The following is a 25,905-nucleotide window of genomic DNA, read 5'->3' on the forward strand; positions in this document are numbered from 1 at the left end:
TCAATAAGAGTATTGCATATCCAAAATATAATATAATGTATCCAAACACAATTGGATACATTATGCTTTGAGGAAACCATTTGATATATGTAGACCTAACTTATGAATATAAGGGTAGAAATAAAACATTTTTTTAAAAGATTTTATTTATTTATTTGAGGGGTTGGAAAGCACAGAGGGAGAGTGAGAGTGAGAAGCAGACTCCCCACTGACCAGAGAGAACCTGACATGAGACTAGATCCCAGGACCCTGAGATCATGACCTGAGCTGCAGGCAGACACTTAACCAACTAAGCCACCCAGGTGCCCCACGGCTAGAAATAAAATTGTATAAATAGTGATGTAGTGAATATCATACTATAACTCATAGCTACCTACCATACCTCCATGAGTCCTGTTATTTCAAATCACTATACTTTTTTAATAATTAAAAATTAAAAACATATGGAAAAGTACACAACTATCAGTATAGCTGGGTTTATCATTATAATGTAAAAGAATTTGTGCAACTTCCACATAGGGTGTGAACCAGAATTTTATGAGTACTTGAGAAGCTCATTTTACATTGCTTCCCAGTCCCTAATCTTGCATGTCTGGTTTCTAATTATTCTGACTTCTAATGAACTATTATTGGTCTATTGTTATGCCTAATGGAATCATACATGGGTACTTTTGTGTACCTGGATTAATTTCTTACTCATTATTTTTGGGAGACTTTCTCATGCTGTTGCATGCTAAGATTCTTCATTTATTTTCATTGTTATATAGTGATCCATAGTATAAGTATACCACAGTTTATGTTTTCTAGTAGACATGTGGGTTGTTTCCAGTATAGAGATATTTTGAATAATGTAACTATGAATATGCTTGTACATATCTTTTGGTGCTTGTTCAAACAAATTTAGTAGAAAACACTAAATTTTTTTCAAAAGTGATTTAAGTAAAACACATTACAACTAGAAAAATATGAAAGTATCCATTTCTGTACATTTTAACCAGCATTTGCATTGTCAGTCTATTTAATATTAGATGTTCTAGTATGAGGGTAATGTTGGCTTATTTTAATTTTATTTTAATGGTTACTAATGAAGTTGAGTGCTGCTTCATAATTTGTTGGCCATTTGCTTAATATCTTTTGTGAACTGCATACTCAATTTTTATGTATCTATTTCTTTGGGATAATATGTCTTTTCTTATTTATTTAAAAGTTCTTTATATATTTACTGGATACAGTTACAAATCTTTGTCATTTACTTTTTCATATTGTTAATTGGGTTTTGACGAACAGAATTTCTCAAATTTTATAGAGTAAAAATTATCAATACTTCATGTGTATGCTTATGTATGTATGCATGTGTATTTTCATATATATATATAATTCAATTACAATTTATTTTTAAATCTGTTATGTGAGAGAGAATTCAAGTTTTCATGTTTCTTATAAATTAAGGCACAGAAAACTTTTTTGAAAGGGATTGTGTTATGACAATCACATCACTATAATTTTTGGTGTGTACCAAGCAGCAGTGATAAGCAATGATAAGCACCACACCTTTGCAACTATAACTCTCCCATAGGAGTGTGAAAATTGTCATAAATAAAAGATAAATAAGCCAAAAATGAGGCTGAGCTTCACTACAGATACTGAAATTTTGTTATATTATTTTCATATGCAATGAAAATTGAGTATTTCTTTTTGTGTGATTGGCATTATTTCTTTCTTAAATATTTGATAGAATTTTCCAAAGAAGCCGCTGTGGCCTGGAAGATTTTGTTATGGGAAGATCTTTAATTATGAATTCAACTTACCTAATAGAAATGGGCCATTTAGACTATGTTTCTTCATTCTCTTTTGGGAATTTATTTCAGTAGATTTATACATTTAATAAACTATTTTAATAAATTTAACAAAATTATAAATTATTTATAACATTTCTTGTTCATTTAAATAAAATCAAATATAGTGTTATAAATATTTTCATAATATTCTCTTGTTAATATTTTCTTGCCCATAGGATCTGTAGTTATTACCCATCTTTAATTCCTGATATTATTAACTATTTTTTGTGTGGTCAACTTTATGGATCTTTCAAAAGAAACACTTTGTTTTCATTGATTTCTGTTTGTTTTCTTTTTATGTTGATTTGTGTTTCTGTATTACTGCTTTGTATTCTTTTACTTTGATTTTAATTTTCTGTTTTGATATTTTTTATTTTATGGTGAAACTTAGATCATTGATTTTAGATGATCCTTAATGTAATTTATATAACTCAAAGCTATATATTCCTTTTTACTAACTTTTGCAGCATCTCACCCATTTTGATATGTTGTTTTATTTTTACTCAATTCAAAGTATTTTATAATTTGCCTAATGATTTATTCTTTGATCCAAAGGTTATTTAGAGATACATTTATGGATTGTCCAGATATAGTTCTATTTTAGATTTCTAATTCTCTGAAAGCAGTTCTGTTATTTTCAGAGCACTTACTTTGTATTATTTTCATCCTTTCCAATTGTTTTCGACAGAACATGGTCTGCATTGTTGAGTGTTCCACAAGTACTTGAAAATAATCTGGTTGCTACTGTGTTGGGTGCAGTATTCTATAAATGCCAACTAGGTCCAATAATGCAATTTCTTTTTTTTTTTTTTAAAGATTTTATTTATTTGACAGAGAGAGACACAGCGAGAGAGGGAACACAAGCAGGAGGAGCTGGAGAGGGAGAAGCAGGCTCCCCGCCGAGCAGGGAGCCCAATGCGGGGCTCGATCCCAGGACCCTGGGATCATGACCTGAGCCGAAGGCAGACGCTTAACGACTTGAGCCACCCAGGCGCCCCAATAATGCAATTTCTGTTTTCAGAGTTTCCTTTTACTAACTTTTCTATTTGTCCTATCAGTTACTTCTATTGAAGTGTTAAAAGCCTTTACTATGATTGGGATTTATATATTTTTCCTTTCTATTCAGTCAGTTTATGTATCATATATATGAGGTTCTATTAGGGGCCTATACAGGACCTCTGCTAACTCCTTGATGAATTGTCCCCTTTTTATTAGGAAATATTTCTCTTTATCGCTAATGATGTTAGCTTTGCACAGTGGCAGTATTGTAGCTAATGAGGTTTATCTGAGGCGCGATTATTGCTAATATATCACTAATGATGTTGCTTGTTCTGAAAATTATTATGTCTGTTATTAATATAGTCATTCCTGGATTTTTATTTATTTTTCAGGATTTTTAATCTTAAAAGTCAAATAGCTTTTCCAATTGTCTTAATATTAACCAATGGTGTATTTATATTTAAGGTACGTTTCTTGTAACTAGTATATAATTGGATGTTTTAGATCAGTCTGACACTCTTACCTACTCCAACAGTCCCTTTTAAGTCGGATGGACTTAAATAAGTCATATTGTTTTATGTGTTCTACTTGTCCACTATATTCTTTACATTTTCTTCTTTTTGGTGATACCTTTTATATCAATTGAATATTTGTGTTCCATTTTTTTCTTCTATTATCTTGCTACATGTACTTCTTTTTTATTTATTATTGGTTAATCTCAGGTGTGCATTATGCAGTTTATCAGTTTATCCTCAAATTATTATATAGCCCCTCACCTGTAACATGTGATCCTATAATAGTTTCCTTTCTACTTTCCTTCATGCTATTGCTATTTTACATTTTTCTTCTACATGTTTATAAACATCAAAATATCCTATTATTTTTGTTTGAAAATCAATTATCTTCTATAGAAATTATAAATGAGAAAACAAAATTTTATGTATCTACTCACATATTTACCATTTCTGACCCTCTTTACTCCTTAGTGCAGATACAAGTTTCCATCTGTTATCTTCTCCTTCCGCTGAAGACCTTCTTTTAATAGTGCTTTTGGTGCACAGACATTGCCAATGAATTATCACAGTTTTATTTTTTTTGGTCTGAAAATCAGTGTTTACTTTATCTTCATCTTTGAATGATATTTTCTTTAAAGATGCTATTCTATTGTATTTTTGATTTGCACAGTTTCTGATGGAAAGTTTGCAATAATTCTTATCTATGTCCCTCTGTATGTGATATTTTTTCCTTTAGCTATTTTTAAGATTTTTCTTATCACATGTTGTCAGCAATGATGTGCTTTTGTTGGGGGAGGGGGAAGAAGGAGGCTAATTCCTGTGTGTATGTTTATCTTCTTTGGGACTTATTCAGTTTTTTGAGTTTGTTAATGTCTCTTTTCTTTAAATTTGGGAACATTTTGGCCACTGTTTTAAAAAACATTTCTTCTATCTCGTCTTTCTTTCTTCTTTTTCTGGGACAATAATTATCTATATGTTAGACCTTTTTTTTTCAGGCTTTATTCTCTATAATTTTTTTAAGATTTTATTTATTCATTTTGAGTTTTTTATTGTTATGTTAATCGGCATGCATTACCTCATTAGTTTTTTATGTAGTGTTCCATGATTCATTGTTTGCCTATAACACCCAATGCTCCATGCAATATGTGCCCTCTTTAACCCATCACCAGGCTAACCCATCCCGCCATCCCCCTCCAGAGAGAGACACAGTGAGAGAAGGAACACAAGCAGGGGGAGTGGGAGAGGGAGAAGCAGGCTTCCCTCTGAGCAGGGAGCCCCATGTGGGGCTTGATCCCAGGACCCTGGGATCATGACCTGAGCCAAAGGCAGACACTTAACGACTGAGCGACCCAGGCACCCCTCTCTATAATGTTTTATAGATGTTTTCTTCTATAATTTAATAAGTTCAGTTATTATATTTTTTATATGGAAGTCCCACTTGGTTCTTTTTATTGTTCTACTTTTCTCTGCATTATGTTTATGTTTCCTTTCAGATAAGTATATGCATTTATAATAGCTATGTTAACATTTTGTGTAGTAGTTCCATTATTTCTATTATTCAGTGACTTTTTCTGTTGACTTTTTTTGGGTTTAATTTCCCACTTGTTTGTATGACTGGTGATTTGTATCATGTTGGAGGTAGTAGACATTGAAATAAAAATGTCTGGATTTTTATGTCCTTTAACAAGTGTTCAATTTTGTTTTGACAAGCATATGTAGGTCAATATGATACCTCTGAGTCATGTTTTATGCTATACAAGAGTATATTTTAGCTACTTTTCACGTTATTACTCAGGCTAGATTCCTCTGGGATCTGTACTGCATGATCACATCATTACATGTTTCTGGATTATTTTACATTATTTTTGTGGGGTTCTTATACCTGTTATACTGGGATGAGATTTTGGCTATCCTGTATACAGACATTTCTATGAAGCATTTCTGCATTTTCATATTTTGAAAATGTTTGTTGTCATTTTTTCTTCTTTGAGTACTTGTCAACAGTTGCCTATGAAGCCTACAGGACTGAAATTTTATGAACAAACAAACAAACAAACAATTTATTTATTATTTATTTATTTATTTAGAGGAGGGGGAGGGCAGAGGGAGAGAGAGAATATTAAGCAAGCTCCACACTTAGCACAGAGCCTGACATGGAGCTCAGTCTCACAAACCTGAGATCATGACCTGAGCCAAAATCAAGAGTTGGATGCTTAACCTACTGAGCCAACCAGACACCCCTGTAAATATATTTTTAATTTCAGTTTGTTTAATGGCTTCATGATTATTCCAGTTTTTAATTTCATATTTATTAATATACATATAGAAAAATCCACAATTCTACTTGGAGACATCAACATATCTATGTACATCTACTTTTTAGACTCAATTCTGTTTCATTGGCTTCTGTGTATATCTTCTTGTCAGTGTTATACTCCCTTGAATACTGTAGCTTTGTTTAAATGACTTGAAATCAGATACTGTGTCTTTTGAATATATTCTTCTTCTTCTTTTTTTTTAAAGATTTTATTTATTTATTTGACAGAGAGAGACACAGCGAGAGAGGGAACACAAGCAGAGGGAGTGGGAGAGGGAGAAGCAGGCTTCCCGCTAAGCAGAGAGTCTGATGCGGGGCTCGATCCCAGGACCCTGGGATCATGACCTGAGCCGAAGGCAGACGCTTAACGAATGAGCCACCCAGGTGCCCCTATATTCTTCTTTTTAATAATATTTTGAAAATTCCACCTATTTGCTTTTATTTTTTTGCTATATGCAAAGTGGAATAGTATTATCTGAATGTTATTATTGAATACTATTATTGGTAGACTGATTAAGGAAAGCTGTAAATTATAAATTTTAGGACAGCCACCAAATTTTTTAAAATAGTTATGAGTAGGAGGCCAATAATAGAGATAAGATGGAATCCTGAAAAATACATAATGAGTACAAATGTAGGGAGAAAACAAAAAGAAGAAAATTATGAAAAAAATTTAAAGAGAACAATTAAAAAGACAGTATATTTTAAATTAGCCATATATGATTATTTTAAATGTAAGTGGTCTAAGGACATCAGTTAAAAGACAAAGAATGCCAAACTTAATATGAAATTCATACTTAGGTATATGCAGTTAATAGAAAACACTCTCAAAATATAAACACATAGAAAGGTCAAAAACTATGGGATGGAAAAAGAAATACATACAAACCATCACCAGAAGAAATCTAGTGTGTTATTCATACCATACCAAGTAGAGTTCAGAACAAGGAGTAGAAACAGGAAAAAAGGAGGACATTACCTAATGTTGATGGAATTGATTTTTTAAAAAGATATAACAATTGTAATTGTCTACACACCTAACAAAATACATGGATCAAAACCTGATGTGACTGAAGGGAGAAACAGAAATGTCCACATTTATAGTTGGAGACTTCAAAACTCTTCTATCAGCAGTCTGCCAACCTCAGGGTTGTGGGCCTAGGGCTCTTCTAATGGACCACTTACCTCCTTTTGCCTCTGTTGAAATAAAGAACCCTTGTAATATATGGTGATTAACATAACAATAAAAAAATTAAAAAAAAAAAGAACCCTCAACTCTATGGCCAACTAATCTTTGACAAAGCAGGAAAGAATATCCAATGGCAAAAAGACAGTCTTTTCAACAAATGGTGTTGGGAAAACTAGACAGCCACATGCAGAAGAATGAAACTGGACCACTTTCTTACACCATACACAAAAATAAATTCAAAATGGATGAAAGACCTAAATGTGAGGCAGGAATCCATCAAAATCCTAGAAGAGAACACAGGCAACAACCTCTTTGACCTCAGCCACAGAGACTTCTTGCTAGACACGTCTTCAGAGGCAAGGGGAACAAAAGCAAAAATGAACTATTGGGACTTCATCAGGATAAAAGCTTTTGCACAGCAAAGGAAACAGTCTACAAAACTAAAAGGCAACCTGTGGAATGGGAGAAGATATTTGCAAATGACATATCAGATGAAGGGCTAGTATCCAAAATCTATAAAGAACTTATCAAACTTGGGGTGCCTGGGTGGCTCAGTCAGTTAAGCATCTGCCTTTCGTTCAGGTCATGATCCCAGGGTCCTGGGAACGAGTCCTGGATCGGGCTCCCTGCTCTGCAGGAAGCCTGCTTCTCCCTCTTCCACTCCTCCTGCTTGTGTTCCCTCTCTCGCTGTGTCTCTCTCTGTCAAATAAATAAATCTTAAAAAAAAAAAAAAACTTATCAAACTCAACACCCCAAAAAAACAAAAAATCCAGTCAAGAAATGGGCAGAAGACATGAACAGACATTTCTCCGAAGAAGACATACAAATGGCCAACAGACACATGAAAAGTGCTCAAGATCATTTGGCATCAGGGAAATACAAATCAAAACCACAGTGTGAGATACCACCTCACACCAGTCAGAATGGCTAAAATTAACAAGTCAGGAAACAACAAATGTTGGCACGGTTGTGGAGAAAGCGGAACTCTCCTACACTGTTGGTGGGAATGCAAGCTGGTACAGACACTCTGGAAAACAGTATGGAGGTTCCTCAACAAGTTAAAAATAGAGCTACCCTGTGACCCAGCAATTGAACTGCTAGGTATTTTCCCTAAAGATACAAATGTAATGATCCTAAGGGGCACCTGACCCCAATGTTTATAGCAACAATGTCCACAATACCCGAACTATGGAAAGAGCCCTGATGTCCATCAACAGATGAATGGATAAAAAAGATGTGGTGTATATATATACAATGGAATATTACTCAGCCATCAGAAAGGATAAATACTTACCATTTACATCAAAGTGGATGGAACTGGAGAGTATTATGCTGAGCAAAATAAGTCAATCAGAGAAAGATAATTATATGATTTCACTCATATATGGAATATAAGAAACAGCACAGAGGATCATAGGAGAAGGGAGGGAAAACTGAATGGAAGTAGTCAGAGAGGGAGACAAACCAAGAGAGACTCTTAACTCTAGGAAACAAACTGAGGGTTGCTGGGTTGGGGGAGGTGAGGGGGATGGGGTAATTGGGTGATGGGCATTATAGAGGGCACTTGATGTGGTGAGCACTAGGTGTTATAAGCAACTGATGAATTATTGAACTCTTTGGCTAATTGAATTTAAATTAAAAAAAAAAAAAGAAAGAACCTAATCCTCAGGGTTATAAGAAACAAACAAACAAAAAACCATGGCACCACTGTAGTACAGCAAATGTGTTAATTCAAACCTGAGTTAATTTGGGGGTCTTCAAACGCCACGAAGCAACCATTAGCGTGTGGGGAGTTTCCTAACCATAGGGATACTTACTTGAGGCTGTGTGGGACAGGAAATTACAAATAGTAGTAGTATACAATCCCTCCTCACCCAAGTATGTCCAGTGAACAAAAAGATGAAAAAAATGAGTAAAGGTAAGAAAGGAACCTGGATACAAGAGGAGAAAACAATTAAATTGTAAAAGCCGTCACAATTTAACCCAAATGGAAAGCTAAAGTTTACTACAATAATTTATACAACAAAAAGAAAAAAAAAGGTGTTGATTGGCTTTTGGATTACGATAGGTTCTGAGTTAACTTTAACATCTATTGAAATGCACAAACTGTCAAATTTTCATGGCCTTAATCACTACTGGAACACAATCTACAGTCATACCTGAGGATTTCATTAAATTTATATAAGGTGTCCACTATAATCTTAGAAGACATATATGCCTCACTTTAACCTTCGAGATTATTGCCTTGCCCATGGTCATAGCACCCATTGTCCTACTTTTAAGACAGTCTGAAAATGAGCATGGATGCTCTGACATATTAAGTGACAAAGTAAAATTAAATTAAGTCTCATGGCACTTAACCAGTTGGCTTGACAAAATGGGACTCCATAAAGTGCTTCTCCACCTCCACCTTCCCAGCGTGCTGCCCTTCATTAAAATAGTTAATACAGTCTAATATACAGTAAAATAAGGCCTTCAGGGATTGAAAGTTATTATATAAGACCTAATTAGTGAAGGTGTAAATATCCATTAATTCACTGCTTTTATTCTTAACAACCCAATATGCTCAGATCCTAAACCTAGAAGGAATGAATGGTGCCTCATAGTGGATTACAAATGTTCTGCGTGGTCCTACCCATTATGACCCCTATACCCAAAATTATAAAGTTACTGACACCACCAACTTAGCATCCTGTCAATATTTTTTTTAAAGATTTTATTTATTTATTTGTCAGAGAGAGAGAGAGAGAGAGAGAGAGCACAAGCAGGAGGAGTGGCAGGCAGAGGGAGAAGCAAACTCCCTGCTGAGCAAGGAGTCTGATGAGGGACTCTATCCCAGGACCCTGGGATCATGACCTGAGCGGAAGGCAGCTGCTTAACCAACTGAAACCCCCAGGCGTCCCCCTCTCAATATTTTCTATTATAGATTTGCCTGTTCAGTGCCTGTTTCAAAAGCCTTTCAACCTTATTTGGTCTTCACCTTAGAGACACTATTCATTTTTACCTGGCTACCCATTGGAGGAACTCAACACCTCTGCTCTCCTACACAGTCTTTGCAGGCAAATACTGTTTTTTGAATGAATGTGGTTAATTGGCTAATATGCCTTAGTTTACCACATAATATAGATATTCTGTTTATTTCATACATGCTCTTTCATACTTTTTTTTTGAGCTTGAGACGGACTTTTGGGGCCTTTTTCTTTTTGCCTGTAAGTGTTAAAACTCTAGATCACCTGCAACTTAATATTTCCTCAAACCTGATTTTTAAATCCGAGTTAATTTTTTGTTTATGTCATTTATTTTCATGATCCTGTTAAAAGAATTCTGACTCTTACATACCATATTTTATTGTTTTGTCATAAAATTAGCATACATTTTTGAACTACTGAAACTATCTCTTAGAGAGATGTACATTTTTCTTCTTTTCTTCCCTGGCATTTGTTATAAATAAATCGAAGGCCAACAGATTTGTGAGTAACCATTAATCTTCCCTGAATTGACACTCATAAATATGCAAGTTTAGGAGTTTATTTAACGCAGAAGGTGATTATTTCTATTAAATGCTATTATTGCTCTATGAATTTATTTTATTCTTCTGAAATGCCAATAATCCATAATTTGAATTTATATTACCTCTCCTACATTTGAATAAATTCCTTTCATTTTATCTTATTTTTGATCTTTGTAATCTGAAGGCCTTCCTGAATAGCCTTTTTATGTAATAATTTTTTTTAAATGATGATTATACACTTTTGAATCTAATATGACTTGAAGTATCTCATTGTTTTCTTTCTTTATTTTCATTGCTTGAGTCATGAATTATCCTTGTTTTTACCTGCTGCTTCTCATCCAGTTCTCTTTTTATATCTGTTTGAATGGTTTTATTGTTGTGTTCTTGTCTTTTACCTTTGGTTTTATAAATTTTATGCTTTCTTCAATTGTGAATTTAGAGCAAATACTTCCTAAATATGTATGTAGTAATTTTTCTGAAACCACATGGTTCCTAGCATCACCAAGGCCATGTTCTCATTATTTTTAAAAGTATTTACTTATCCTTGAATAAGATGTTTGCTCAGTCCTGATATGTGTCTGTGTATATAATGGTTTACTTTTGATCTCTTCAATATTACATACTGTTTTTAATATTTTAGAGTACCCCAGGGAACTTTCATTCATATGGAAAGGAATATTCAATACATTTTTATCAGTAATTTATTTAATATTCCATTGTTCCATGCCATTCTATTAAAATTTATTTTCTAAAATGTATTAATAATCACCCAGTTCTCATCCAGTTCTCCTTTTATATCTATTTGAATGGCTTTATTAAATTGTGTTCTTGTCTTTTACCTTTGGTTTTATAAATTTCATACTTTCATGCTTTTCATTTTAGAAAAGTAAAAGCTTTACTTTTTATAAATGAATTATCTCAAATATTGAAACAAGGATCACAAATTCATTTAATAAATTGTTCTAAAAATTGGGTAAATTCATACATTTTAATGCCAAACCATACTTTTATATTAAAGTGATTAACATATTTCAAAAATATAAAAGATATGTAAATCATTGCATTGATAACAAAACATTTTATTTACATGCATCATTTTTTAAATATAAACACTGTGGTCTTAATTTTTTTTTGTTAGCTCTATATACTATTTCTAATATTCTTCCTAGTATTAAAGTAATGTTATGAAACTCAAAAAAAATGTTTTAGAAGGGTAGTTTTCAGATTTTGTCTCAGGACATAAGACTTGATTATACTCTATGTGATTCCAACCAAAGAAAACAGTTATTAGATTGGCATATTTTTTCATGTATTATTTTAATATGAAACTCTCCACCTTGACTTAATTTCTTACAGCCTGGGTCTTTAAGTTTTGTTTGGCCAGGATTAAACATAGCACATTGTCATGTTATTATTCCATATTGGCCTGTTCTATTAGCATTATTGAAATCCCATGTATGAGGAGATAGTTGGTTGACATTAAATTAGTTTTGTTTTACAATCAGGAGAGGACATGAAAAGCTATAACCCCAGTCCACAAAGACTATCACAGTTCTTCCTGCCATAGCTCATTTTTACCACTGATATTATGTCCACATATATAGAGCACCCACAACCATCCATTTTGATCCCTGTGTATATTGCATTTTTAAAATGTTATCTCCCAAATATACAATGTATAATCCATGCTCTGACTCCACACATTAGTACATGCCACTCTCTGTTTAATTATGGTGTAAAGGAACTGCATAAATCAGAATGTTAGACATGTAGGCTCAAATGGTGTGAAAGTATGGGGTTTATTTATTCTTTTTTTGCATTATTGTGGCTTATTTTGACATCATATTTAAGAACAAGTGATGAAGGCCCTAACACCCCTAGCACATAATAAATATGTGCCCTAATTGAAATGAGTATTTAAGTTCCATAAAAATATTGTGTTGGTATAATATAAGAATGCTTTCTTATCTCTGTGGAGGCTATTCATGGGAATAGAATAATAATATAAACTAAGTATTGCTAATTAACTAAATATTATTCATATCAGAGCATTATATATTAGTAAAGGTCAGAAACAAAGTTTTTAGTTTTGAATATTTTCCTGACCAGATGAGCCAGAGGCTCTTTCTAAAATTCCCATATTGGAAATCTGCTTTTCTTGATGAATGCCAAAATACTAAGATATTCTCCTTCTTACTAGTGGAATACTCCTCTCTTTAAAGAAAAGAAAGTCTAGAGGGTTTTATTTGCCTTCTTTATACAGGTTCTTCATTCTAATGCAGAATTATGTTTATATTTTCTTTTCTTTTTTAATATATATATGGTCAGTCCTGAATCATTGGTTAATTCCAGTGACTTTCCATCCCCCTTTCCAAATCATTTCGGTATTCATATATTTTCTAAAGAACATAGCTCAGTAAATTTTAGCTAAACCATATCAGCACTTATCAGAAAACAACATTTTTAATTAAAATTTGTTTGGCTAAAATTTGTATTTCACATTTCATATTAGTTGCCCATTTATAGCCCTTAACTACATAAAACAATAAAAAAAAAAGGTTGGTTTTGTCCGTAGTTTCATAGTAATAACAGATTACGTTTATGATTGACTGGGAAAGGTAAATAGCGGATTCTGAAGTCCTGTAATCTGATAACTCCCAGTGACCATACAGACAGATTTTACACTTCTTCAAGCTTTGGCTGCTTCCCAGAAGTGTTTGATGCTGTGTCAACATGCACACGCGCGAACGCGCACACACACACACACACACACACACACACATCACCCCTTTATAATACTTGCCTTCAAAATAGTGTAAGATTCAGTAATACTTTTGCTTAATATTAATTAGCACATAGTCATTCCCTGGTTTTTTAAAAGAAAAAAAATTCTACCTTGTGTAAATGCATTTCACTTGTACTGCTTTGTTAGTTAAGCAAAAACAATAGGAAAAAAACAGAACTGTCAACAAGTGTTCAGCCAAGTTGTTCTGACAAACCTCAAGAACATTTAGTTTCTTTATTAATAGATCCAGGTCAGAAGTAACATATCAGCGATTTTATTTGGTTCTGATTATGGGTAAACTGCTAGGTACTTTAGACATTCTACTGGGAATGTATTTACATTTTCAGAAGCTTCCTAAGTAAATCTTTACATATTTACTTTTTGTTTTGTCATCGGATTCTTAACTGTCTATACTTTGACATTAGTGAATAAATGATAACATTATTTCATGACTAATGGAGTTCACAAAGATTTAGGGATTCTTTCTAACCCTTAGTTATTTTCTTCTAAAACAAGTGTTTCAGTTGAGTAACTATGCAAAACGGAACTGCAAATGTGTTTGTTAGTTATATTGTCATGTTAATCTACGCATATTAAAAATAAAATCAGTGGCAGAGAGTCTTGAATAAAAATATATTTGGATAAGGTTGACTTGTTTTAACTTATTTTTCCTATATGAAAAGGAAAAGCATTTTCAATAAAAGAGCAAGACACAAGATGTTCCTCCAGTGCCAGCTAATCACTCAATGGAGTAGCAGGTATTGAACGGACCATCAGAGATTCTTTCTGTATCCAGGAAAGTGAAATACATAGAGTAAACTAAAATGAATTTTCAAGATGAATAAACACAAAGGGTAGGGCAACTATCAGAGATTTTCAAAACTGGATTGGTCTAGAAAATAGCTACTGTTTATTTCTGGTTCATTTTATTTCTTATCTAGAGACATCATCACATGGAAATGTCAGGTAAAGGGAAGATTCAGGATCTTCTTTAAAAACAAAACAAAAATTAGTTTTAACAATAAGCAGAAGATGATTCAACTTCCATTTACAAAAACTTTGTTTTTCTGAATTTCTTTCTAAAGGTTTAAAACATATTAAACATTATCAAGGTAAGTAAATTTTGTCTATTGTCTGCAGTAATAAGTTAGCTGTTGATGATTATTTATATAAAAGCCACTCAATGATATGTCTTAGAATAATTTGCTCATAATGACTTACATTCAGGATATTAATTCAAAAATTCTTATATTTTAAGTACTCTATCCTTGTTGCTACAAGGCAGAGAAGGCTTTGGAATGCACTTTGCAGAAAATGAAGTGGTGGGATCACTCAGTTATCTGAAGAAAGAGGAAAGCAATTAAAAAAAAAAAAAACCTGACATAACAACAAAGAGACATAAAGAGTTCCTAAAATGTGGACTCTCAAATTAGGTTTCCCATATTATTGGTTGATATTATCATCTGTGGTTTTTGAACTAAAATAAAAAAGTTGAAAAAATGGAACCAAAGTGACCCAGGGTGTATATTTTATTTATTGACCCCTTTAAGACATAATTATACCGTTTTGTACAAACATAATTTAGTGTATGTTTCTAAAATTTTAATTTAAATCTTAAAGATATTCTAATTCATAATACTGTTAACCTATCTATGTTTCTATATTTAAAGTGAGGTTTTTTAATGTAGCATATAATTTGGTTTGACAATCTCAGTCTTTTAAGTGATATCTTTACATCATTCACATTTAAAGTGATTATTGATATGGTTGGATTAAAATCTGTCACACTGCTTGATGTTTTCTTTTGTTCCCTTTGCTCTTTGTTTTTTTCTGGACTTTTCCTATAAATAGAATCATATGATATATGGTCATTTTTCACTGGCTTCTTTTAATTAACATAATTATATCAGATTCCTCCATGCTGTGGCATTTATAAGTACCTCATTGCTTGTTATTGCTGAATTATATTCCGTTGTGTGGATATATTTTCTTTATCCACTCATTAGTTGATAGATATTTGAGTTGTTTTCACATTTCTGCTATTATGAAGAAAGCTGCTGTGAATATTTTCATATCTTTTATGGGAATGTTTTCTAATCTCTTGGATATATACCAATGGCATGGCTGGTCATATGGTAACTGTGTTTAACTTTTTGAGGAACTGACAAGCTGTTTTCCAAAGTAGCCATACCATTTTACATTCTCACTGGCAATATGAGGGATCCAATTTCCCCAGGAAACTAACACTTGTTATTGCTTATCTTTTTTTTTTTTTAATTGTAGCCATTCTAGTGAGTGTGAAATGATATTCATTGTGGTTTGACTTACATTTCTCTAATGTCCAATGATGTTGAGCATCTTTGTTGCTATCTCATCTTTTACTCAAATTCTGTGATACATTTTGGGAGGAGTGGAATTAAATGGTTGCTAATTCCAGCCATGTGTCTAGTTAGTTACTCAGAGACTTGAGGAAGATGTGAGTGTGATTACAGGGCTACAGACCCCCTCTTTTAGAACAGAGCATATAATGCACATATTCACAATAATTTTTCTGCTTTCAGACATCATAATTTCTCATTGTAAAAATTTCCCAGTCTAACTCTGCAATCTTATAATCCAACTCAACACATCCTCTCATTGTATGAGAGTAGAATCTAATATAATTTCTTAGGAGAATTTATCACCATAAAAATACGATTTTTTAATTAAAAAGTTGACCCTCAGAACCAAATTAATCACTCTTTCTTCCCAATAAATTATACAGAATGAGGTTACACTGTCATTAAGAGGAAAATAGTATCATAGCACTCAAAACTGTGTTTATTCTGTTATAAGCACAACTACCTGAGAAAATCAACTAATATTAGAAAGGAAAATACTTTGCTTGAAAGTAAATTTATGTACAGACTCTGAGTTAAATATTTTGTTCCACTGAGATTAGCAAACACAAATAGCAACAATGAAGTAAAGGCCACTAAAATTCTTAAGAGCAAATAATCTGCCATTCTCCATTTCTGTATGTGAATGTTATCTGCTCCAGCTATCAGAAAGAGGCTGTCAATCAGTTCTATCGCTGGAATGAAGGAGTAGATGGTACAGTTTAATTTTATTATGGAAATTGATTTGCATCTTTTATATTTCTTGATTGAAATCTTTCCAGGCAATGGCATTGAAGAAGACTCATAAAACTGCCATGACTGGGGTAATAACTATTATTATGATCAAATTTAATAAAAAAAAAAAAACTTGCCTGCAATATGGGAACTATGAATAATTCATGTAAACTGTTGCTTAAAATGTGATAGAGTGGAAAAGACTTGTAGAAAAAATCTTAATGTATCCAGACAGGGATGATAATTGGTTTTTGCAAATAATGAATACTTGATGTACAAACCAAGACTAACAAGGCTAGAGGAGAAGACTCTACATAGAGGAAATAATAACCACATATCTGATTTTTGCCAGATAAGAGGGATAAGTGTTTTTTTTTAAGAACTGTCAGAAAATGAATATTCTAAAAATTATAGAACATCACAATGTTTTCTTTTACATAAAGAATTGAGGAACATTTAAAATGTCTGTATTCTATAGAGAACAAACAGATGGTTACTAGAGGAGGGGGGGATGAAATAGGTAAAGGGGATTAAAACTACACTTATTGTGACGAGCTCTGAGTAATGTATAGAATTGTTGAATCACTGTATGTTAATTACACAGGAATTAAAAAAAAATAAAGATTTCTTCCCTGAAAAAAATTAAAAGTCTGTATTCATATGTTTGTGAATAACCTATGAAAAAATGAACATTGACCCCACTGATAAAATTTAGCATTTTCCTGTGTATATTATTTAACAATCTCAGAGGCCTAGAAATCCAAGTTAACCCTAAAGAATTTGTACAGTTTCAATACTGGAACAATATTTGTTTTGAAAAAGAAGTTCAAAAATGTTGGTTTTAATTCATTTGACATACAGAATTTTTACATGCATACTTACATCTCTAGCTATAATCTAATTCTGAGTTTTGTTTCAATTTAATCTTGTTTCTTTTAACTTTATTAATCTCTCTGTTTCCTGCTTTTATTGGCTACCATCTGGTGGAAAAAAATTGCAATAGCAGAGGAAGGGTAAAATCTATGTAATAAGACAAGGGTTTTAATTGTAAATATGATTGCCACCTAATACTACTGATATGGGTAGCAAGGTTGGTGTTAAAATCTTTTTCTTACCATACCCAGTTCCATATGACTATGCCTATTCAGCTCTTAAATAATTTGAAAATTTACATTTGTTTATATATGAAATATCTAGCATACTTTAATAAGTTCTAAGGAGGTAGGGACCAATTTGTTTTAATTATTTCAGTGTAACCAGGATGCCCTGTTGCAGACTTGTTTTACATACATTGTTTCAGCATAATTATTAATAGTGCCCCCTTTCACTCTCAAACTATACCATATCAGATGACAAATTATACATTCCTTATATATGTAATCAATTTGCATGGTACCTGTGGGTGTATTATGCACTAAACATTTTTCTTTCAGAATTTCTATTGAGTTTTATTTTCCTCTTATGTTAGATAATTCAGCATAGATCACTTTGGGAATCTTCATGAAGGTAACATCAAGAAAATAAACTTTTAATTTTGAATAAAAAATGTAATAGTTGACCAGTTACTTCATATTAAATAGAAAATTGTTTATAAAACCTGAAAGTTTTTCTTAAGCAGTTAATAAGTACAGTGTGGAATACAAACATCTGTTCTTTGGTGATTAGCTCATCATGTCTCAATATTGATCCCCCTGCGCTTGAGAATAAATGGACTGAAAGATTTGACAGATACAATATATTACTAAATACAGTACTTCTTATAATCAAAGGTAAAAATTGATATAATTGCATCACATGTACACATAGTGATATGTATATCATGTGGACAGAGTAATAATTCTGTATTAACAAATACTAATTATTATTTTATATTTTATATAATACATATAATTTATATAAATATGTATATTTATAAATATATAATTTTATATAATACAATAATTATTGTTAATAATACATTCTCACTATTCATACTCGAGTGCTATGTAGTATTCCTTATGATTCATCTCTCAGGAGTTTATAAATCTCAAAATTTCTTATATGCTGTATCTTATTTGTTTGTTCTTATTTAAGTTGTAAATTTTAATCTTTAAAAATAATTCAAAAATTTTATCATTGCTATGTAAATTTAAACATTTTAATGACCCTAGAAATCAGGTAGCCAATCTATTTGATTTAAAAGCAACAGAGGTTATATTCTAATCTGATACAAGTTTATTTCTTTATAAGTTACAATAATTATCTTCAAAATACTTTAATATTACAACAGAAATAAACTACAGTGTAAAATTTGTTGTAATTAGTTGAGTATTTAGCTAGAGTTAAATCACAAATCTGTTGTCCACCTTTGGTTCATCATTTTCCATTTCTTTTTATTTTTTATTTTTTAATTTTATTTTTTTAAAGATTTTATTTATTTATTTATTTGACAGAGAGAGACACAGAGAGAGGGATCACAAGCAGGGGGAGTGGGAGAGGGAGACGCAGGCTTCCCCCTGAGCAGGGAGCCCTGAGCAGGGAGCCTGATGTGGGGCTCGATCCCACGATCCTGGGACCATGACCTGAGCCGAAGGCAGACGCTTAATGACTGAGCCACCCAGGCGCCCCTTTCCATTTCTTTTTAAATAATTTGTTATCCCTGGCTACTAAGAAAGAATTTAATGTCAGAATAGTCATTAAAATTTTGAATTTTGAGGTTTTTAAATTAAGAATTATACAAGGGGACAATGTAAAATAAAACCCCCTGGTTCTTTAAAATATGTACTTAATGATGTTAAATAATAAAGACAAAATGTGTTCTTTTATGTGTATGTAATATGTAACTATTTCTTCTATGTAAGAAAATTCTAAAGATATGATCTATATTCTAATCCATATATATCATATATATATATACACATGTATCAGATATCATATATCTTTTTCTTTGTAATATTCAATCAAGTAGCCTTCTCACACCACATCATCTGCCCCTTTTAAGTCTCATATTTTGTAACATATAATTTTATATATTTGCAATAAGATATATTAGAAAACACTAGTTGATACAATAAAATTAAATTCATATACAAATCATTTGTAAAACCATGAAAACTCAACTCTACATAATAGTATGTTGTAAAGGAAAAGCCACATGGTCTTTGTTATAAGTGAGGTATCAAAAAAAAACCCCCACAAAATACCTAGATTGTATGTATAAAATCAGTATTCTTTTAAGTTCTCAAATGACTCTATGGATAATTAAGCTATTATTAATATTTGAGTTGAGCATAAAAGAGAAATAATGGCTGTAGTTTAAATATTGGCATATATATATATATATATATATATATATATACACACAAACATACAATATTATTGAATTTCTTAGAAGATGCTATGAAAATAATTTATTCTGAAAGCTATTAAAAAAATCAAGTATTAATTTCCATTTTCCTGTATAAATTGTATTGTGCAGTAATCAAATAATTTTTTTATTGTTATGTTAATCACCATATATTACATCATTAGTTTTTGGTGCAGTGTTCCATGATTCATTGTTTGTTCATAACACCCAGTGCTCCATGCAGAACGTGCCCTTCTCAATACCCATCACCAGGCTAACCCATCCCCCTACCCCCCTCCCCTCTAGAACCCTCAGTTTGTTTTTCAGAGTCCATCATCTCTCCTGGTTCGTCTCCCCCTCTGACATACTCCCCTTTTCTTCCTCTCCTGTTATCTTCTTCTTTTTCTTTTTTCTTAAAATATGTTGCGTTATTTGTTTCAGAAGTACAGAACTGTGATTCAACAGTCTTGCACAATTCACAGCGCTCACCGTAGCACATACCCTCCCCAATGTCTATCACCCAGCCACCCCATCCCTCCCACCCCCAACCACTCCAGTAACACTCAGTTTCTTTCCTGAGATTAAGAATTCCTCATATCAGTGAGGTCATGTGATACATGTCTTTCTCTGATTGACTTATTTCACTCAGCATAACACCCTCCAGTTCCATCCACGTCGTTGCAAATGGCAAGATCTCATTCCTTTTGATGGCTGCATAATATTCCATTGTGTATATATACCACATCTTCTTTATCCATTCATCTGTCGATGGGCATCTTGGCTCTTTCCACAGTTTGGCTATGGTGGACATTGCTGCTATAAACATTGGGGTACACGTACCCCTTCGGGTCCCTACATTTGTATCTTTGTGGTAAATACCCAGTAGTGCAATTGCTGGATCGAACGGTAGCTCTAATTTCAACTGTTTGAGGAACCTCCATACTGTTTTCCAGAGGGGTTGCACCAGCTTGCATTCCCACCAACAGTGTAGGAGGGTTCCCCTTTCTCCACATCCCCGCCAACATCTGTCGTTCCCTGACTTGTTAATTTTAGCCATTCTGACGGGTGTGAGGTGGTATCTCATTGAGGTTTTGATTTGGATTTCCCTGATGCCGAGCGATGTTGAGCACTTTTTCATGTGCCTGTTGGCCATTTGGATGTCTTCTTTGGAGAAATGTCTGTTCATGTCTTCTGCCCATTTCTTGATTGGATTATTTGTTCTTTGGGTGTTGAGTTTGATAAGTTCTTTATAGATTTTGGATACTAGCCCTTTATCTGATATGTCATTTGCAAGTATTTTCTCCCATTCTGTCGGTTGTCTTTTGGTTTTGTGGACTGTTTCTTTTGCTGTGCAAAAGCTTTTTATCTTGATGAAATCCCAATAGTTCATTTTTGCCCTGGCTTCCCGTGCCTTTGGCGATGTTTCTAGGAAGAAGTTGCTGCGGCTAAGGTCGAAAAGGTTGCTACCTGTGTTCTCCTTTAGGATTTTGATGGACTCCTGTCTCACGTTTAGGTCTTTCAACCATTTGGAGTCTATTTTTGTGTGTGGTGTAAGGAAATGGTCCAGTTTCATTCTTCTGCATGTGGCTGTCCAATTTTCCCAACACCATTTGTTGAAGAGACTGTCTCTTTTCCATTGGACATTCTTTCCTGCTTTGTCAAAGATAAGTTGACCATAGAGTTGAGGGTCCATTTCTGGGCTCTCGATTCTGTTCCATTGATCGATGTGTCTGTTTTTGTGCCAGTACCATACTGTCTTGATGATGACAGCTTTGTAATAGAGCTGGAAGTCCGGAATTGTGATGCTGCCAGCTTTGCTTTTCTTTTTCAGTATTCCTCTGGCTATTCGGGGTCTCTTCTGGTTCCATACAAATTTTAGGATTATTTGTTCCATTTCTTTGAAAAAAGTGGATGGTATTTTGATGGGGATTGCATTGAATGTGTAGATTGCTCTAGGTAGCATTGACATCTTCACAATGTTGATTCTCCCAATCCATGAGCATGGAGCGTTTTTCCATTTCTTTGTCTTCTTCAATTTCTTTCATGAGTATTTTATAGTTTTCTGAGTACAGATCCTTTGCCTCTTTGGTTAGATTTATTCCTAGGTATCTAATGGTTTTGGGTGCAATTGTAAATGGGATCGACTCCTTGATTTTTCTCTCTTCTGTCTTGTTGTTGGTGTATAGGAATGCCACTGATTTCTGTGCATTGATTTTATATCCTGCCACTTTACTGAATTCCTGTATGAGTTTTAGCAGTTTTGGGGTGGAGTCTTTTGGGTTTTCCACATAAAGTATCATATCATCTGCAAAGAGTGAGAGTTTGACTTCCTCTTTGCCGATTTGGATGCCTTTGATTTCTTTTTGTTGTCTAATTGCTGTGGCTAGGACTTCTAATACTATGTTGAATAGGAGTGGTGAGAGTGGACATCCCTGCCGCGTTCCTGACCTTAGGGGAAAAGCTCTCAGCCTTTCCCCATTGAGAATGATATTCGCTGTAGGTTTTTCATAGATGGCTTTTATGATATTGAGGTATGTCCCCTCTATGCCTATACTCTGAAGAGTTTTGATCAAGAAAGGATGCTGTACTTTGTCAAATGCTTTTTCTGCATCTATTGAGAGGATCATATGATTCTTGTTCTTTCTTTTGTTAATGTATTGTATCACGTTGATTGATTTGCGGATGTTGAACCAGCCTTGCAGCCCAGGGATAAATCCCACTTGGTCGTGGTGAATAATCCTTTTAATGTACTGTTGGATCCTATTGGCTAGTATTTTGGTGAGAATTTTTGCATCCATGTTCATCAAGGATATTGGTCTGTAATTCTCTTTTTTGATGGGGTCTTTGTCTGGTTTTGGGATCAAGGTAATGCTGGCCTCATAAAATGAGTTTGGAAGTTTCCCTTCCATTTCTATTTTTTGGAACAGTTTCAGGAGAATAGGTATTAATTCTTCTTGAAATGTCTGATAGAATTCCCCTGGGAAGCCATCTGGCCCTGGGCTTTTGTTTCTTGGGAGATTTTTGATGACTGTTTCAATGTCCTTAGTGGTTATAGGTCTGTTCAGGTTTTCTATTTCTTCCTGGTTCAATTTTGGTAGTTGATACATCTCTAGGAATGCAGCCATTTCTTCCAGGTTATCTAATTTGCTGGCATAGAGTTGCTCATAATATGTTCTTATAATTGTTTGTATTTCTTTGGTGTTGGTTGTGATCTCTCCTCTTTCATTCATGATTTTGTTGATTTGGGTCATTTCTCTTTTCTTTTTGATCAGTCTGGCCAGGGGTTTATCAATCTTGTTAATTCTTTCAAAGAACCAGCTCCTAGTTTCGTTGATCTGTTCTACTGTTCTTTTGGTTTCTAGTTCATTGATTTCTGCTCTGATCTTTATGATTTCTCTTCTCCTGCTGGGTTTAGGCTTTATTTGCTGTTCTTTCTCCAGCTCCTTTAGGTGTAGGGTGAGGTTGTGTATTTGAGACCTTTCTTGTTTCTTGAGAAAGGCTTGTATTGCTATATACTTTCCTCTCAGGACTGCCTTTGCTGTATCCCAAAGATTTTGAACAGTTGTGTTTTCATTTTCATTGGTTTCCATGAATTTTTTTAATTCTTCTTTAATTTCTTGGTTGACCCATTCATTCTTTAGTAGGATGCTCTTTAGCCTCCATGTATTTGAGTTCTTTCCGACTTTCCTCTTGTGGTTGAGTTCTAGTTTCAAAGCATTGTGGTCTGAAAATATGCAGGGAATGATCCCAATCTTTTGGTACCGATTGAGACCTGATTTGTGACCTAGGATGTGATCAATTCTGGAGAATGTTCCATGGGCACTAGAGAAGAATGTGTATTCCGTTGCTTTGGGATGGAATGTTCTGAATATGTCTGTGAAGTCCATTTGGTCCAGTGTGTCATTTAAAGTCTTTATTTCCTTGTTGATCTTTTGCTTAGATGATCTGTCCATTTCAGTCAGAGGGGTGTTAAAGTCCCCCACTATTATTGTATTGTTGTCAATGTGTTTCTTTGCTTTTGTTATTAATTGCCTTATATAATTGGCTGCTCCCATGTTCGGGGCATAGATATTTACAATTGTTAGATCTTCTTGTTGGATAGACCCTTTAAGCAGGATATAGTGTCCTTCCTCATCTCTTATTACAGTCTTTGGTTTAAAATCTAGTTTGTCTGATATAAGGATTGCCACCCCAGCTTTCTTTTGGTGTCCATTAGCATGGTAAATGGTTTTCCACCCCCTCACTTTCAATCTGGAGGTGTCTTTGGGTCTAAAATGAGTCTCTTGCAGACAGCATATTGATGGGTTTTGTTTTTTAATCCAATCTGATAGCCTGTGTCTTTTGAGTGGGGCATTTAGCCCATTTACATTCAGGGTAACTATTGAAAGGTATGAATTTAGTGCCATTGTATTACCTGTAAGGTGACTATTAACTGTCTGTTGTCTGTGTTCGTTTCTGCTCTTTGCTGCTTTTAGGTTCTCTCTTTGCTTAGAGGACCCCTCTCAATATTTCTTGGAGGGCTGGTTTCGTGTTTGCAAATTCCTTTAGTTTTTGTTTGTTCTGGAAGCTTTTTATCTCTCCTTCTATTTTCAATGATAGCCTAGCTGGATATAGTATTCTTGGCTGCATATTTTTCTCGTTTAGTGCTCTGAAGATATCTTGCCAGTCCTTTCTGGCCTGCCAGGTCTCTGTGGATAGGTCTGTTGCCAATCTAATGTTTCTACCATTGTAGGTTACATATCTCTTCTCCCGAGCTGCTTTCAGGATTTTCTCTTTGTCTCTGAGACTCGTAAGTTTTACTATTAGATGTCGGGGTGTTGACCTATTATTATTGATTTTGAGAGGGGTTCTCTGTGCCTCCTGGATTTTAATGCCTGTTTCCTTCCTCACCTTAGGGAAGTTCTCTGCTATTATTTGCTCCAATATACCTTCTGCCCCCCTCTCTCTCTCTTCTTCTTCTGGGATCCCAATTATTCTAATGTTGTTTCGTCTTATCATATCACTTATCTCTCGAATTCTGCCCTCGTGATCCTGTAGTTGTTTCTCTCTCTTTTTCTCAGCCTCTTTATTTTCCATCATTTGGTCTTCTATATCGCTGATTCTCTCTTCTGCCTCATTTATCCTAGCATTTAGTGCCCCCATTTTTGATTGCACCTCATCAATAGCCTTTTTGATTTCGATTTGGTTAGATTTTAGTTCTTTTATTTCTCCAGAAAGGGTTTCTCTAATAACTTCCACGCTTTTTTCAAGCCCAGCTAGTATCTTTAAAGTCATGATTCTGAACTCTAGGTCCGACATCGTACTAATGTCCGTATTGAGTAGGTCCCTGGCTGACGGTACTACCTCTTGTTCTTTTTGCTGAGGTGATTTTTTTCGTCTTGTCATTTTGTCCAGAGGAGAATAGATGAATGAGAGAACAAAATGCTAACAGGTTTACAACGTCCCCAGCAAATATACTGTATACAAATCAGAAAAGACCTGAAACCAGGGGAAAAGAAAGGGAAAGAAAGAAAAAAGAAAGAGAAAAAGAAAAAAAAGATAAAAACAAAAACAAAACAATACAAAAAAGGCAGAATATGATCAAATATGATCAGGCTAGTGCATAGATCAGTGCCACACACTAGATTTTGGGCGTATTTTGGTCTGTTAGAAAAAAGTGCCTCCTAAAATTTTAAAGGAAGAAAGACATATATGTAGAAAATAAGGGTTGATACAATGAAGGGATGGAAGATGACTGTAAAGATGAAAATTATAAAAGATTTTATAAAAGGACTTGGTAAGATAAGTTGTTTGAAAAAAGAAAGAAGATTTAAGAAAAAAAAAAAGGAAAAAGGGAGAGAATGTGATCAGGCAGGAGACTAGAACAAAGCCATACACTAGTGATTTAGGGTATATTTTGATCTGTTAGAAGAAACTGTACCTCAAAATTTTAAAGAGAGAACAACTTATATATATATATGCCAAAAATAAGGGTAACTACTATGAAGGGATAAAATATGACTCTAAAAATGAAAAATAAAAAATGTTTTTTTTTTTTTAAAAAAGGGATTTATAAGATGTTGGTTGAAAAAGGGAAAAAGAAAAATAAAAAAAACAGTCAACAAAAATTAACTTTGATGAAATAATGAATCATGGTAAAAAAAAAAAAAAAAGCCATGAATCTATGTGCAGTATTCCCCTAGCGCTGGAGTTCTCCTATTCTCCTTGATCGATCAACTTGGTCTTGGCTTGCTGGCTGTTTGTGTTGATCTTCTGGGGGAGGGGCCTGTTGCTGTGGTTTCCAAATGTCTTTGCCCGAGGCGGAATTGCCCCG

General features: G+C 33.7%; 1 pseudogene; it reads left to right on the forward strand.

Annotated features, from left to right (window-relative positions):
• Positions 1-3,083: 3,083 nt before the first annotated feature.
• LOC114222800 (U4 spliceosomal RNA) lies at positions 3,084-3,200 on the forward strand (annotated as a pseudogene).
• The last annotated feature ends 22,705 nt before the right edge of the window (positions 3,201-25,905 follow it).

The sequence above is a fragment of the Eumetopias jubatus genome, unplaced genomic scaffold (assembly GCF_037043125.1).
Source record: "Eumetopias jubatus isolate StellerSeaLion01/CBP00866 unplaced genomic scaffold, mEumJub1_p1.0 scaffold_6, whole genome shotgun sequence".
Taxonomy (NCBI): Eukaryota; Metazoa; Chordata; class Mammalia; order Carnivora; family Otariidae; genus Eumetopias; species Eumetopias jubatus.